This window comes from Girardinichthys multiradiatus, chromosome 13, assembly GCF_021462225.1.
Source record: "Girardinichthys multiradiatus isolate DD_20200921_A chromosome 13, DD_fGirMul_XY1, whole genome shotgun sequence".
NCBI classification, from domain to species: Eukaryota; Metazoa; Chordata; class Actinopteri; order Cyprinodontiformes; family Goodeidae; genus Girardinichthys; species Girardinichthys multiradiatus.
The window spans coordinates 24980614-24994876 of record NC_061806.1 but is presented as its reverse complement, the minus strand read 5'-3'; the positions used below and the strand labels follow the sequence as shown (position 1 = coordinate 24994876).

Genomic DNA, 14263 nt, shown 5'->3' with positions numbered 1-14263 from the left:
GAAAATTTCGGAAGAAATTTAGACGGGGCCTGCCTCTTGGTGCGTGCTTCTCGGACCAGAACTTGCTATTTTTTTATTGTCTATGCTATTATCAGCTTAAAATATTACTAGTGACTCTGGAAGACTGAGGCTTTTATTTTGAAATTTTCAGTAAGCCTTATTTTAAATGGGTAACACTGGGTGAGCTCCAACATTAGTGTGAAGCCCAGTCCTGAAATTATCTATTGTTTAAAATGCAAAGGCTTTTATTTTGTAGAGCATGTTTTGTCTTATTTTGAAAGTCCAGCATGGTTGTACTTTCAGGTCTGGAATAGTTCCATTAGTTAAATAAAACCCGCTTGCTATTTAAAAATCATTTTCTATGCTCTTGTCAGCTCACAATATCCATAGTAACTCTTGAAGACTGGGGCTTTTATTTTGAAAGTTTCAGTAAGCCTTATTTTAAAAGGGCCAGCATAGTCCCATTTCCAACACTTGATGAGCTTCAAAAATAGTGTAAAGGCCAGTCCTTCAATGAATCTATAGTTTAAATTGTAAGGGCTTTTATTTTGTAGAGCATGTTTTGTCTTATTTTGAAAGTCCAGCCTGGTTGTACTTTCAGGTCTGGGTTAGTTCCATTAGTTAAATAGAACCCGCTTGCTATTTAAAAATCATTTTCTATGCAGTTGTCAGCTCACAAAATCCATAGTAACTATGGAAGATGTGGGCTTTTATTTTGGAAGTTTCAGTAAGCCTGTTTCAAAGGACCAGCATAGTCCCATTCCCATCACTGGGGGAGCTCCAACAGTAGTGTGAAGCCCACTCCTGCAATTATCTATTGTTTAAAGGCTTTTATTTTGTAGAGCATGTTTTGTCTTATTTTGAAAATCAAGCATGGTTGTCCTTTCAGGTCTGGGTTATTTCTATTAGTTATATAGAACATGCTTGCTATTCTAAAACCATTGTGTATGTTATTATAAGCTTTAAATAATCATTAGTAAGCATGGAGGGTTGATGAAAGAAATTGACCTTTAGGGTCAATCACTGTTGTCTGGATGTTGGAACAGCAGTACATGCTGTTTAAGTTCCCCACACAACATGGCCGCCATGTAGTTGCCTCCTATGAAGATGGTCGAAGGGTTAGGGGTCGGGTCAGGTTTAAGCCATAGAAATGAATGAAAATCAATGAGAGTCAATGCAAAGTCCTCAGAAAGATAGTAATCCATGTATGTGTATATGTCTGTGTGTCTCTGTGTGTGTGTGGGTGTGTGTGTGGGTGTGTGTGTGGGTGTGTGTCCCAGTGTGAGACACAGAGAGGCAGAAAGAAAGACAGAATCACATCCAGACATATACAGTAGGAGATACACAGAGCTATAAATAGAACAGTGAGGAATGAATCAGCCAATCAGCAAAGAGCGTCAGTGTAACTTGACACCTGCTGTTTCTCACTCACGCAGCACCTCACTCTGTGTCTCCCCTGGCCTGGCTTTATAACATGGAAGCGCATGTTCCCGAACGACTGGCCATAACTCGGAAACCGTAGGGGCGATCGATGTCATTCTTGGACCGCTTTTATCAGAACGGACAGGGGAACGATAATATTCATCCTTTATTTTTGAAAATATAATAATAAAGGCACAACACAAGGTGAAAAGAGAGGGAAAATGGAGAAAAAGACAAAAATGCCTGAATATGCTCCCGAACAAAGTCTAATATCTCGGAAACCGTACATGGTATTTGAAATGTTTTTAAACTGCGGGCGACAGCTATCCCTCGTCCCCAATCATGGAGATTTTCATAGCTCTATGTCATTCACAGTATAAAATAGGATGATGGAAAGAAATGGTGTCACTCATGGAAAACTGGTCAAACTCTCATTGAAAATACATGGGAGGCCTACAGAATTCCTGTGAGTCTTGGCGATCGAGGGGGTTTTGACAGAAATTTACGAAACCTAGAAAAATTTTAAAGTTATTGTGTGAAAGCAGAGGCCCGGCCCTACAAACTGACCGAAAATTGTGACTTTAGAGCGAAATTTGTGGCCGTGAGTGCCAGTTAAAAATAATTTTTCCTGAAAAAATCCCCTCTTTCTACACTCTAGTAACTGCCATCTCCACTGTTAGAGTGTGATTTTGTCGCAAACTTTGTGTCGCTTGAAGTCTAATTTTAGAGAAACCGTAGCAGTTATCAACAAACCGTTTTCATTTCTGAAGAGCCGGCGGATTTTTCTACAAACTGAAAGTCAAACTGTGTTTCTAGGTGAAAGTATGGCGATACAGTAGAGCCTCAAAAACAGTGAATTTTGAGGATTCCTCCGCCCCTGACTCCATTCATTCCTATGGGGATTTTGGGGGGGCGGTTTTTTGTTAATTACGTCGCCATGGTAACTCGAAACGCCAATAAAAGTAATAGCACACCTCCCGGGACCGAGCCGGACGTTTTGATATATATATTGTGGGGGTGCACGCTGCGGTTCGGGCCGCATTAATCTGGACGGAAGAAAAATAATAAAGAGTCCAGTTTAGAGGTGAATAGTAATAGGTGCCTCCATGCAATGCATAGGAGGCATAGGAGGCACTTCACAATGCATTCCTATGCATTGCTATGGCAGGCCCCAACAAAGTAAAGGGGGTTAAATACAATTAAACTCCACACGTTTTATTTTGTAAACATTTTTAAAAACAGCATTATCTTTCCACTTTGTGTTGGTCTATCACGTAAACTGAAGTTTGTGGCTGCAAAGGGATACAATGTGAATACATTTGCATTGTATACAGTAAGCTATGGTCACAATGGAACAATTCAAACATCATAAACTGGAGCTGCTTCCACCCCTCATTCTCACACACACTCTGAATATGTTAGCACATGTATGGTTCATTAACAATGACCCACAGTCTCGGATTTTTCCACAACGAAGGCAGAATTCCAGTCAATACACCATTGCTACCAAATGACTCTGCACTAGGCTTTAGCATGTTCTTTGAACAAACATAAACACTACTTGTGTTTGTTTCCCCAGGAGATAAGCTCAGGACACAAACAAAAGTGCAGACAGATAGAACTGAGATTGTGTGCTTTAAATATTTGTATAGAATTTAACAACCAGGAAGAGATCACGCTTCCCCTGACAGTCCTTTTAATGCTCACCAAATTTTATCTCAGTTGTGCTTTTGTGTTTTATGAAGTTTATTTATGAACTTACATACATCTCTGGTGAAAACATATTTTTTTCTAAATAAAAAGGATTGAACTTGAATCGAAAAATTCTAAACCATGTTAGGTATGCTCATACCTGACATGAAGAATGAGTAACTGCTTCATTCATTCTTCTTCTCTACCCTTCATTTATCTGCATCCAGTCTTTTTCTCTTCACAACCAGCAGAGCAAATGCACTCTCAGACACCAGAAAAGGTAATTAACAAACTCTACAGTGTGCAGAGTCAGCCGTAGTGTGTTTGTTCCACACAACAACCTTTCAAAGAGCTGTGGAGTGACAATTAATGAGGGAAACGAGTACTCAATTGTGTCTTTATTTAATTTCTTCACCAATTCCAAAATTATTGCCAAAAATGACAGGGAAACATGTATTAACACCTCTATTTAATAAGTCTAACATGAGAATGGTGTCATTTTTAAGTTTGCTGCATTTCTGACCTAACTGAAAATGAAAATTAACAAACATTTGAAGAATTCATCAGCTAGAATGGGACAATCGAGTCAAATCAGATCAGATAGTGTTAAAGAATTACTTCTTTTCTTGTTTTTATGTGTCCTGTTCGGCAGACTAGAACTCAGAATTGTTGTCTAAGCACCAAGAAGAAGCCCAACAGATTTACCTTCACAAGTTGAGCTTGATATATAAGTAAGAGAAAACTTTATTAGAAACTGCTTTGGGATTATTTCAATTGCAATGTACACAGAGACAGAAATGAAAAGAAAAAAAGAAGCAAAAAAGAGAGAGAGGCCGGGTAAAAAGGAATAAGGGAGAGAAGGAGAAAAGAATAGTGGAGAGAAAAAAGGTAAAAACAATACAAGATAACCCTAGAAGACTGCTTCTACACCTGCAGAAACATATGTAACAACAGCAATGTTACCGAAAACTGCACGTTACTAATGAATGCAAGATGTGTTAACATCTGTTAACACCTGAATCCAAACACCTTTGGGTGTGTGAGCGCGCTTGTGTATGCAACGTTTCTCTATAAAAATATGCAATAGCGAGTATGAGGAACCACAGACCTGCCCCCCAGGACCCGAGACAGACACAGAAGAGATTCTGAGCCACAGACATCCTCAGGCGCCCCAGAGCATGGGATCCCCGGCAGGGCCACCGCCGGGACTACCGCAATCCCCCAGAGAAGAGCAGAGGAGAGCCCCTGGGCAACCACCCAGTAGCCACAGTGCAAAAGACCCAGGGAGCTGCTGCAACAAGCCCACAGGCCCCACTGGCAGCTGTCTACACTGGTGCAGATCCAGCCATGGACCCAGAAACCTGAGACCCCGGGGCACATCACCCCCAAGCAGAGGCCCGGCAGAGCCAGGGGGCCCAGGCCTCAGCAAGCAGCCACCAGTAGTGAGGTGACACACACCAAAGCACCCAGCCCTGGACACCGAAAACTACCAATACACCAGCAGGCAAAGACACCAGCCACTGGCAGAACACCAGCAAAACACTCACACACACAAGGTAAAGACACACAACAATGGACGTCGTACACTCACTCACACTCCCCATACATACACTATACTCCCAGGTCCAGGTGCCGATACCCCAGAGGGCCAACAAGCACCCAGACTCAGACGGTGGTCCCCTTCATTCAGGGGTGCAGACAGGCAGGCCGCCCCAGCACCAGCCCAGACTAGTCCCAGCACCACCCGAACCTGAATAACTCTGGCCCAGACCCAGAACCCCCGACCCCAGCCCCAACAACCCCAGTCCCCATCTTGAGAAGGGATCATAAACAAAAGAGGGGCCTACCTGGTCCAAACAAGCCTGCCAACGAGAGCCGCCCCAGAACAAAGCAGTCCCAACCCCCAATGTATTTCGATCTCAACCCCATAAGCACTCCACCCCCAATAAACACCAAAATGAATTTCCCCACAGGGCCACCCCCAACCAGGACACAGATATCGAACCCATGCCCATGAGCCCAAACGCCATGAATCCCCTCCACACAGAGGCAATCCCCCACAGACGAGCTCCACCCACGAAAAGCCGATGATGACACATCCGCACAGCGCAAGCTCCACACCCAGCCCCTCTCCAAGCACACCTACCACACCCTGCCCTCCACACACAGCGCACCACGACGACAAGGCAAGGGCCCCTTGCAACACCACCCCAGCCTCCAAACACAGAGGTGCAACAGTGCAGACACCACCAAGCACCATACTCACAACGGACCCCCCGACCCCACACCAAGACTGGACAAACTCTCCCAACAAGAGGTCCCCAGCCAGGGGCACGCACCCGGGGCCGACCCCCCCCCCCACCATGCACCCACAACCACATAAACACACCATATTGCCGCCGAGGGAGAAACACCAACCAGCTCAGCTCCACTGTCATGGCTCAGCCAATCCAAATGCCAGTGACCACACATCCAAAAAGAGGACACAACCCCCAATATGAAAATGTCCTGCTATTTAAAGACCTCATGATGCTGTTAACTATAACAAAGTTTTCAGGGCCTTTGGAAGAGAAAAGTGCCCACAGAATTACAGATCCTCCTACTTCTTAACAGTAGGGACAAGAAATTTTCAACATAATCATATTTTCTTTCTCATGAAAACACCTGGATTGTCAGTTGCAGAAAAGCTCAATTTTAGTCTCATCTGACCCAAGAACACGGTTCCTGTTATAGTCTCAGTATTGTTTTGCAAACTCTGCACGTTTACTTTCCTGATGGCGGGACAGAAAAAGCTTTTTCCTGTTATTCCACCCAGGCAACTGGTTGGTGTATAAATAATATCTAGTCAGTTGCAGAGACTTGGTGACACCAAAAATCAACTCTTTGCTGCAGTTCTCTGACTTGAAGGATATAAATTTGAGTCATCATGTAGCCTTATTTGTCACTGTTCCAGCAATTTAAAATGTTTGAATTGTTTCTCTGAGAGTTGATATGAGAAAATTCAAACCAGCAGCTGTTTTATTGTGGTCAATCCCCAAGTTATGAAGATCAATATACATCTGCTTACTTGCATGGCATGTTCACTTATCTTTCTTATTTTGAAGAGCGGCTCGGTGAAATGGACCTCTGTGCCACATCATGTTTATACCAAAGGAGACATGGGATTACTAAGAAAAATGTCCTGAACACTCTGATCCACTTAAAAAAGTAAACAAAGAAAGCTGAAGTTACATTTATTTTAGAAGAATTGTTAGATGTGGAAAAAGTTAAGATTTCGTTAAAAAAGTATTACCGTATTTTCCGCACTATAAGGCGCACTTAAAAACCTTTAATTTTTTCAAAAAATGACAGTGCGCCTTGTAATCCGGAGCGCCTTATATATGGATCAATTGGTTAATTGGTTGATCCATACTGGTTGTACACGGCGCTCTGTCAAAATGTTTCAGTACGACTGGTAAACTACAAAGCCGCACCGCTTGCAGCATTACGGCTACCGTAGTCAGGGGTGTCGCCGAAGTAATAGCGGTAAACACCTGTACTGTGCTTACTCCTAGTCCAACACCACTTGTGTGTGTATAATGTTTGAATGTACTGTTGCAGGAATTGCCTGAACTATATGTGATTAGAAGCTCAGTGTGTGGGGTGTATGTTTCGTGTGTGTGTATGGAAGATGTTGACATTACTCCTCCGGACAGAGGTGGCGCTGTGTGGTGCCGTAGCTGAGAATCAAGAGTGAAGGAGTGACGTCGGTATTATTGTGCGTGTGTGGGGTGGGTAGAGACGGCGACCGGAGCAGCGGTGTATGAGTCTGTAAGCCCTGTGTTTTTACGTGCTGCAAAGTCATTAAAAAGAACCCCGAATCTCGTCAACAACTCAGTGTTTTGATGCTGTTTCTTCATGCTCAACTCAGCAACGTATGAGTGAGGGAGTTAACCCCGAGGAAACTAGTAACTTCGGCCCTGGAGAAAGCGTCTCCCCTGTGTCATCAGACTACAGTCAGGGGACAAAAACAGGAAAGGTTAACAGTACTAACGTTTGATTTAGTGCATCAAACTGTTTCTTTTACGTGTTTACTGAATCAGGAAAAAGTTCCCTTTCACGTTTTAACTAACGTTTGATTTCAACTTCAACTTCATAGACTCCAATGCATTCCTAACGTGCGGTTGGCTCTATTCAATAGAATTCTATGTAGAGGAGACCTTACCATGAGAGTGAATGGAGTTATCAGAACGCTGGTTTGTAGTGTATTAATAAAGTTTGACTGACTTATCTGACTGTTTTGTTGACATTCTCTTTAGCTCCATCTAGTGGATGCATAACGCAACCCCAGTCAAACGTTTGACTGCAGTAGCTTCTATTCTATGCGCCTTATATTCCGGTGCGCCCTATATATGAAAAAAGTTCTAAAATAGGCCATTCATTGAAGGTGCGCCTTATAATCCGGTGCGCCTTATAGTGCGGAAAATATGGTATTTCTTATAGTGGGACTATTAATAACAAGTGTGGAGGGCAGTATATGAAGGCATTTTATTTACTTTGCAGAGTCTAGTCACTGCCTTCTCGAGCAGAATAGTCAAAATCAATTTTAACCAAAAACTTTGTTCAAGCCAACAACCAAACCGCTGAGGCTTTAAAAACAGGGAAAATAAATTTGCCCTGCTTTTCAGATGTCTTTCTTCAAATTATTGATACAAAATGGGAGAATAATAAACCAGAACAAATTTACTACATGAATTTAAACAAAACATATCAATAATATTAACTTCTCAGGCTCATCTCTCTTTTAGCATATTTTACGTTGTACTTCTAATTAAAATCTTTAATCACCTGACCAGCAATATGCAATATTCTGTGTTTGAGATCTGGCTCTGATTTGTGAAAACTCTCAGTACTGAATTAGGCTGTGTGTCACTGAGACAACTCATGTGTTATGTTTTATATCATTTTCATCAGAGGAAAAGTTATGTGATGCTGAGCACAAGGAGTGAAGCTGGAGTGATGTATTAAGGATGAAACATTGAAACCAGAAGCACACATATTCACATTTTACCTTCAGTTTTTACAAAGGAGTTCTAACTTGGTTCTCTCTGCTTCAGCATGTGAACTCACGACTCATTAGACTCAGGTTTTAAATAAAATACAAGCAAATAAACAACAAACAACAATTCAAGAGCAATTTTTAGGGAAAGAACAGCAGTTCGTTTTGCTTCAACAAAATTAACACACTTTGATTGATTGTTTAAATTCTATGGTTTTAACTAGAGATGCACCAAAACAAATTAGCTGGTGACTGGAATCAGACAATTTTCAGCGTGATTGGCAATGAGACTCAATCTCTGTCCAAACCGTATATTCATAAAACTAAACACTACCAAGTAGTGCAGACAACATTCTTTATCGTGAAAGCTGTTACTGAGGATACTTAGCATAATTTTAAGATCAGAAAGGCAACTGAAATCAAGTCAGAACAAGTTTGGAGATGTCAGAAGTTATTTAAAAATAACCTGCATTTTCTACAACACGTTATGATATGTCTTCAGATTATTTAGGCTGCGAGAAAGTCAGAGAGTGCAATACTTGAATCAGATAACAGGAAGGGTAATTGGAGTATAGCAAAGATTATCAATTTTATTCTTTTGAGCCTTCAACCTCTGTTTGGCATGGAACATCTTGGATTTAGAAATGTTGGCAGACATTTGGTGATCTCGGAGTTAGGATAAGGGTCTATATTCTCCAGGGATCACGCGTAGGAATGGGTGTTTTGATAACACTACCCATGCTTTGCTAATTATTAATACAAGATGCAAAAGACAGTTTAAAATATACAATCCCCTGAGAAAACAAAAAAATTGTATATGGTCAAAGCTTTATAAAAAAATTAATATTGGAAACTTGCCTTAAACCTGTAAAATATTCCCTATTTATGCTTTTTTTCTTCTCTTTAGTTACTGTTGCATCCTTTCATAGGATGCAACTAGTGGTAACATTTTGAAAACACTAACCTTTATTTTTGGCCAGTTAAAAATAAATAATATAATGGCCCTATATATGACGTTGATATTTTAGCTGACCTCAATATTTACAATAGATAGATGCTGCTTTCTTTCCCCCATCCATCCCACCTAGAAATATTAGATGCTTCTATGGCCCCTCTTCTTCTTCTCTCCCTTTGTTTCTGTCTGTATTCTGCTTTCATTTGTATCAGCATTGTGTATAAATGACTGTGTGTTTCCTTACTCGCCCTCCAAACACAGTTCAATCCTACTACCAGAGAGCAGAGGCCCAGATCAAATAAAGCCGAGCAAAGCTATTACAAGAAAACAGAAGAGAAACTCCACTCTCTCATGCACGGAGACTGTTTACCCCAGTTTTTTAACCCCTCAAGGCAGCAATGTGCCCCAAATGTAACAAGACCCTCTGCAGAAGCAATAAAATGCAATAAATTAAGTACAAGATTTTAAGTTAATTATACTGCTGTGTTGTATACCCATTTACCTAAAACACATTAAGCAATAAACTTGCTAAAACACAAATGGAACCTTTTTTATTTTAATCAATGACCCAAATACGGTTGATGTCAATAAAAACTGGAATCCTGAGCATTTATTCAAGGACTAAAAAAGCTGGAGATTGCTAAATACCTAAAGGCATCTGAAAGGCTTTTTCAAGAGAAAGAATCTCTCGGTTAATTAGCAATTTGACATCTTTGGGATCACAGTGAGCCACCACTACAGGCTGTATTGAACCGCATGAAAGGATATTTCAGTAACAAATGAAAAAGAATCTATCCCTGAGAGTTAATTGAATTTGCAAAGCGCTGTCAGGATTTCCCTGCAAGGTTTACTCTTCCTCTTGGCATAGAAATTATGTCTCGCATCCTAATCAACGATAAAGAAATCAAAGCCATGCAGATTTTTTTTTAATGTCTTTGCAAACAGGCTTTCAGGAAGTAATTTTAAAAAGCCAATTCAAAGTTAAAGCCAACAAAGGTTATAAGTATGTTAGTGGGATGCTTCCAGTAAACAGTAGGAATTTCTTTATGTGTGCCGAGTAAACTGGAATTAACTACAATATTTATTGAGAAAAACATGTTTAATGTAGGTACTTAAAAACATTGTAATAAACATATGTTTAGTTGTATTTGTATTGAATGTTTGACATTTTGGGTCAATATTTTGGTTTGACAGAAGGGAGGGCATGGGAAGGATAAGGCTAATTGGGGGGCTTGGACCCCTTTCATAACAACAAGTACAGTTCTAGTTTAGAACAGAAACGTAAGTCAAAACTTTACAACAATCTGACACCTGAATCTAACTGGAGCCTTCCAAGGTATATAAAAAACAAAAGGAATATGTTGCCACTGTTAAATACTATGAAATGACTACTGAACCAACTTTAACTTCATTAAGCACCAAATTTGAACAAACATTTCCAGAAAACTGACAAAAGTTATAGAAGCTGTAAAGAGATTGCACTCCCATAAAGTAAGACATTATTATTTCTAGTCCACTCAACAGTGTATATAAAACAGGTCATAAATTAAAGGGCAAAGTATTCAGTCTTGTGAAATGTTGGGCAAGCACGTTTTAATGAGCTTGCCCAACATTGAATTAGGTTGATCTCAGACGTGCCAGTCGAAACGATCCTAAAACTATCTTATTCAAAACAAATCAGTATGACTCATGATGAATTGGGGCATTTCCATTCTGAAAGACATAACAGACATCAAAATGGAAATTTTTCATTACAGAATATAGCAGCACAACGTGAGAAATCAAATCTCCTACATTTCTAAAGATATTTGGTCAGTTCTGGTTGGATATTTCTGTTACTTTGCAGCAGATTGCTCGGTGCAAGGTGCGTGTTTTTCAGCATTGTGTTAGCAGCATGTCTGAAATGGCAGCAGCTCCGCTGTTCCATCTGTGTCTACACAGGTGGTGTTCAGATATGGTATAAAACTGGAGGTTACCTGCATTTTAAAAGCGCTAAATATGCCAAAATGATGCCTTATAATTTCTTAGAGCAAAACACACCAATCAACAAGTAAAATAACATACAAAAATCCAAAATAATTAGTTTAATAGATTCATGCTTTGGATTAGAGTTATAGCACCATGTTTTTAGCTTGATGTAAACTTGACAACCTGCTCTCAAAGCCATGTGTTGATCACTCTGAAGTTCCGCCCAGTGTCATTGTCTGGGCTTTTAGACTGTCATCCCTCCATCTGCTCATTTTTAAGGGTTTTTCTGCTCAGAGAAAAGCAACTATCAATTGTGTAAAAAGCCAGCAAAAAGAATAAATCAAAATTGAGAAAAATGTGTCATTTGGATCCAACAGTTGATCACTGAAGAAAGAGAATGATGGACAAAATGAATATCACTAAGGCCCATCTCATTTTGAGAAAAGTCTCCTTTGTAGAATACCTTTCCTTTATGACTTCTGTCTGCAGATTTGTCCAATTACTTACTTCCTAGCTCATTTTGCATGTCTTTAGTTATTTTATTAAACTATTCTGTACTCTTAAAAACAAATTGTAGAGTTATGAAGCAAGTCCCTCAACACACCGATGTGACACAAAGCCAAATTTACTGAGTGTTGGTTATCATCGTTCTGTATCACTGGTGGGTAATAAACAGAAAGCATTAAAGGGATTATTAGGGCTGTTAAAGTTATGTGAATATACTTCAATCAATTTATGCACATATCTTATCAAGGGACAACATGAAATCTTAATAATAAAGTATTTAAATAAAAAAAAGCAACAGTGCATTTTCCAAGGTGCAGTTGTACAAAACGTGTGAGAATATGAACAATGCTTAGGCAAGCTAAAACTATGCCACTTGAGAAGTTCTGGGTAGAGCATGCTTATAAACAAAGAAGGTTTTTCATTGTTCTTTCAGCAAAAGGCATGTTTTAGAGTCTTTATGCTCCACTTAACTATTATTTAATTACTAAATTAGTTTATTTACGATTATTTCAAAAATCGATTAATCACGATTAATCTAATTAATTGTTTCAGCCCTAATATAAACAGAAATATTCTTTCCTAACCATTAAAATGTATAAATCATGTTAAGTTGTTTCTGCACCCTGGTTCTAGCAAAACCTAGTGCAAGCCTGCTGCAGGCAGGGTACGTCACCAGCCGTGGATTTGTAAGCGCAACAGCTTTCTGTCGCAAATGTTACTATAACCAAAATAACAGCATAGATGTTGACTTTCATTTACACCAGTTAGGATTTAAAGGGGTATTTCAAGAGGAACTGCAATCTTGTACTATTTTGAAAGTGGCAATTGAAACTGCAGCGTTGCAGGGCATATGTTATTTAATAGATTTTTAGATTTGTTTTGTTTTCTGGTAGTGAAAGCAGGAAAGTAAATGAAAATGTAAAAGAAAGATGCTTAATTGGGTATACGGACAAATTAAAGTAAAGTTTACAGGAGAACAGGAGACAAATAAACAGACATAAACTGGCAAAACCCACTTTGGAAATGGTATGTATGTAGTTATGACATAGAATGATAGTTAATTTTGTGCATGTAGTTATACTTTATTTTATAAATACCAAAAGTTATTAAAGAAATAAAAACTACTTGGTATTAGGACTAAAGTTAACTTAATATGTTTAGCTGGAGTGTTATGAACATGAAATAATTCACTTTTAACTTTTATAAATTCAACCCAAAACTTCCTTTTGTTTGACAATGCTGCTCATTAAAGTAGCTGCTTTATTTCCTTGTGCTTGTGCATTCCACACATGTGTGCACCAGTTTTAAGATAATTATAATCCACAGTGAGGGGCTGAAATGGAGAAATGGTAGAGAAATTCTAGGACTTTAACCATTCGACTTATACATCTCTTCCATTAAAACAACAACCATTGAGAGAATAGTAAAAGCAGAGATTGGTCTCCTGACTTTCCATTTTAAATAACCCCTTTTATTAGATCTATTTGGAATGAGTATGAGCCTCAAAATACAGCTGGTGAAAAATGGACTGAGAAGTGAGTTGCAATAGATACAGTGAGAAAGAATAGGGAGCTATACATCAATCAGGCAAATATTGGTAAGTAGCACACTGAATTTGGATAAAGACAAGCCTTCAGCACTGGGCATCCATGAACATCTTTTTATTGCCATTTCAAGTCAGCCAGTCATTGTCCACATTAATCCTTAGCAAAATATGTCACAAAATTGGTTTCTTTCAGTCATTTGTCCATTCTAAATTTAGCCTAAACAGTCCATGTTATAATCGTGTGTCTCATTCACATTTTGACAACAATCGACATCTTTATGCAGACGGCTTTTCACCTTTCGCTTTTTAACCGCATGAAGATAAAAGGCAAACTCATCTTATTTTGCAACGTTTTTTACACAATTTTGCTCAGGAGGTAAGCAATGAAATATCATAGTCAAAGTGATGAATATAGAATAAAGAAAATAAACTTTATTTTCTGATCCTATAAAGACAATTTAATTTAAAACAATCCATAGTCACCTTTCATGACTACAAAAAGACACTTAGAGGCACTTAGTAGGACACAAACTTAAACTGCTGCTTTTACTCCTTTTTATTCAAACCAATCAAAGAAAATTCAAAGCTAAAGACCTCTGGTTACCGTGGTTACAAAATGGCCTGGCAGAAAAATATTACACTCCCCTGCACACTTAAGATCAATCCCCTGACGGCTTCACAAAAACCAAGAGATTTATAGCCTGGCTAACTTTTTAACACAAGCACATTTTTTGCCAAAGAGGAGCACGTCAGTGTTCACTCTCAAGCAACAAATGACACAACAGTCATTCACAAACACACAACCGAAACAGCAGCTCATTTGACAAATCTACCTGTAAAAAGTGCTTCATACGACTCTTACCTGAGCAGATGAGTCAGAGATACTTGGGCGAAAAAGGTGGAGCGTCCTACTCAGGCCGTCTGGAGCTTTGACTGATTTGAAGACTGAATCTTTCCAGGAGTGGAGGAGAAGCGCCTCAGATGTCTCAGATCTCTCTGTCCTTTCACGTTTGCCTGTCCACAGCTACAGCCAACATTCCCTGCAGAAAAACAAAGAACGATAAAGACATGAGCACATCATTGAACTTATTCCCCAGTTCACATCTAGAAGATATTTGACAGTGCTTTCGCAAAA

General features: G+C 39.4%; 1 protein-coding gene across 3 annotated transcripts in view; it reads right to left on the bottom strand.

Annotated features, from left to right (window-relative positions):
- The window catches only part of atxn1a (ataxin 1a), a 141312-nt gene that overhangs the window by 87474 nt on the left and 39575 nt on the right, over positions 1 to 14263 (bottom strand). For all 3 annotated transcript variants that reach the window (XM_047384367.1, XM_047384368.1, XM_047384369.1), the window contains exon 2: positions 13991 to 14168. The gene's annotated coding sequence lies outside the window, so the exon portion shown is untranslated. The remainder of the gene's footprint in view (positions 1 to 13990; positions 14169 to 14263) is intronic.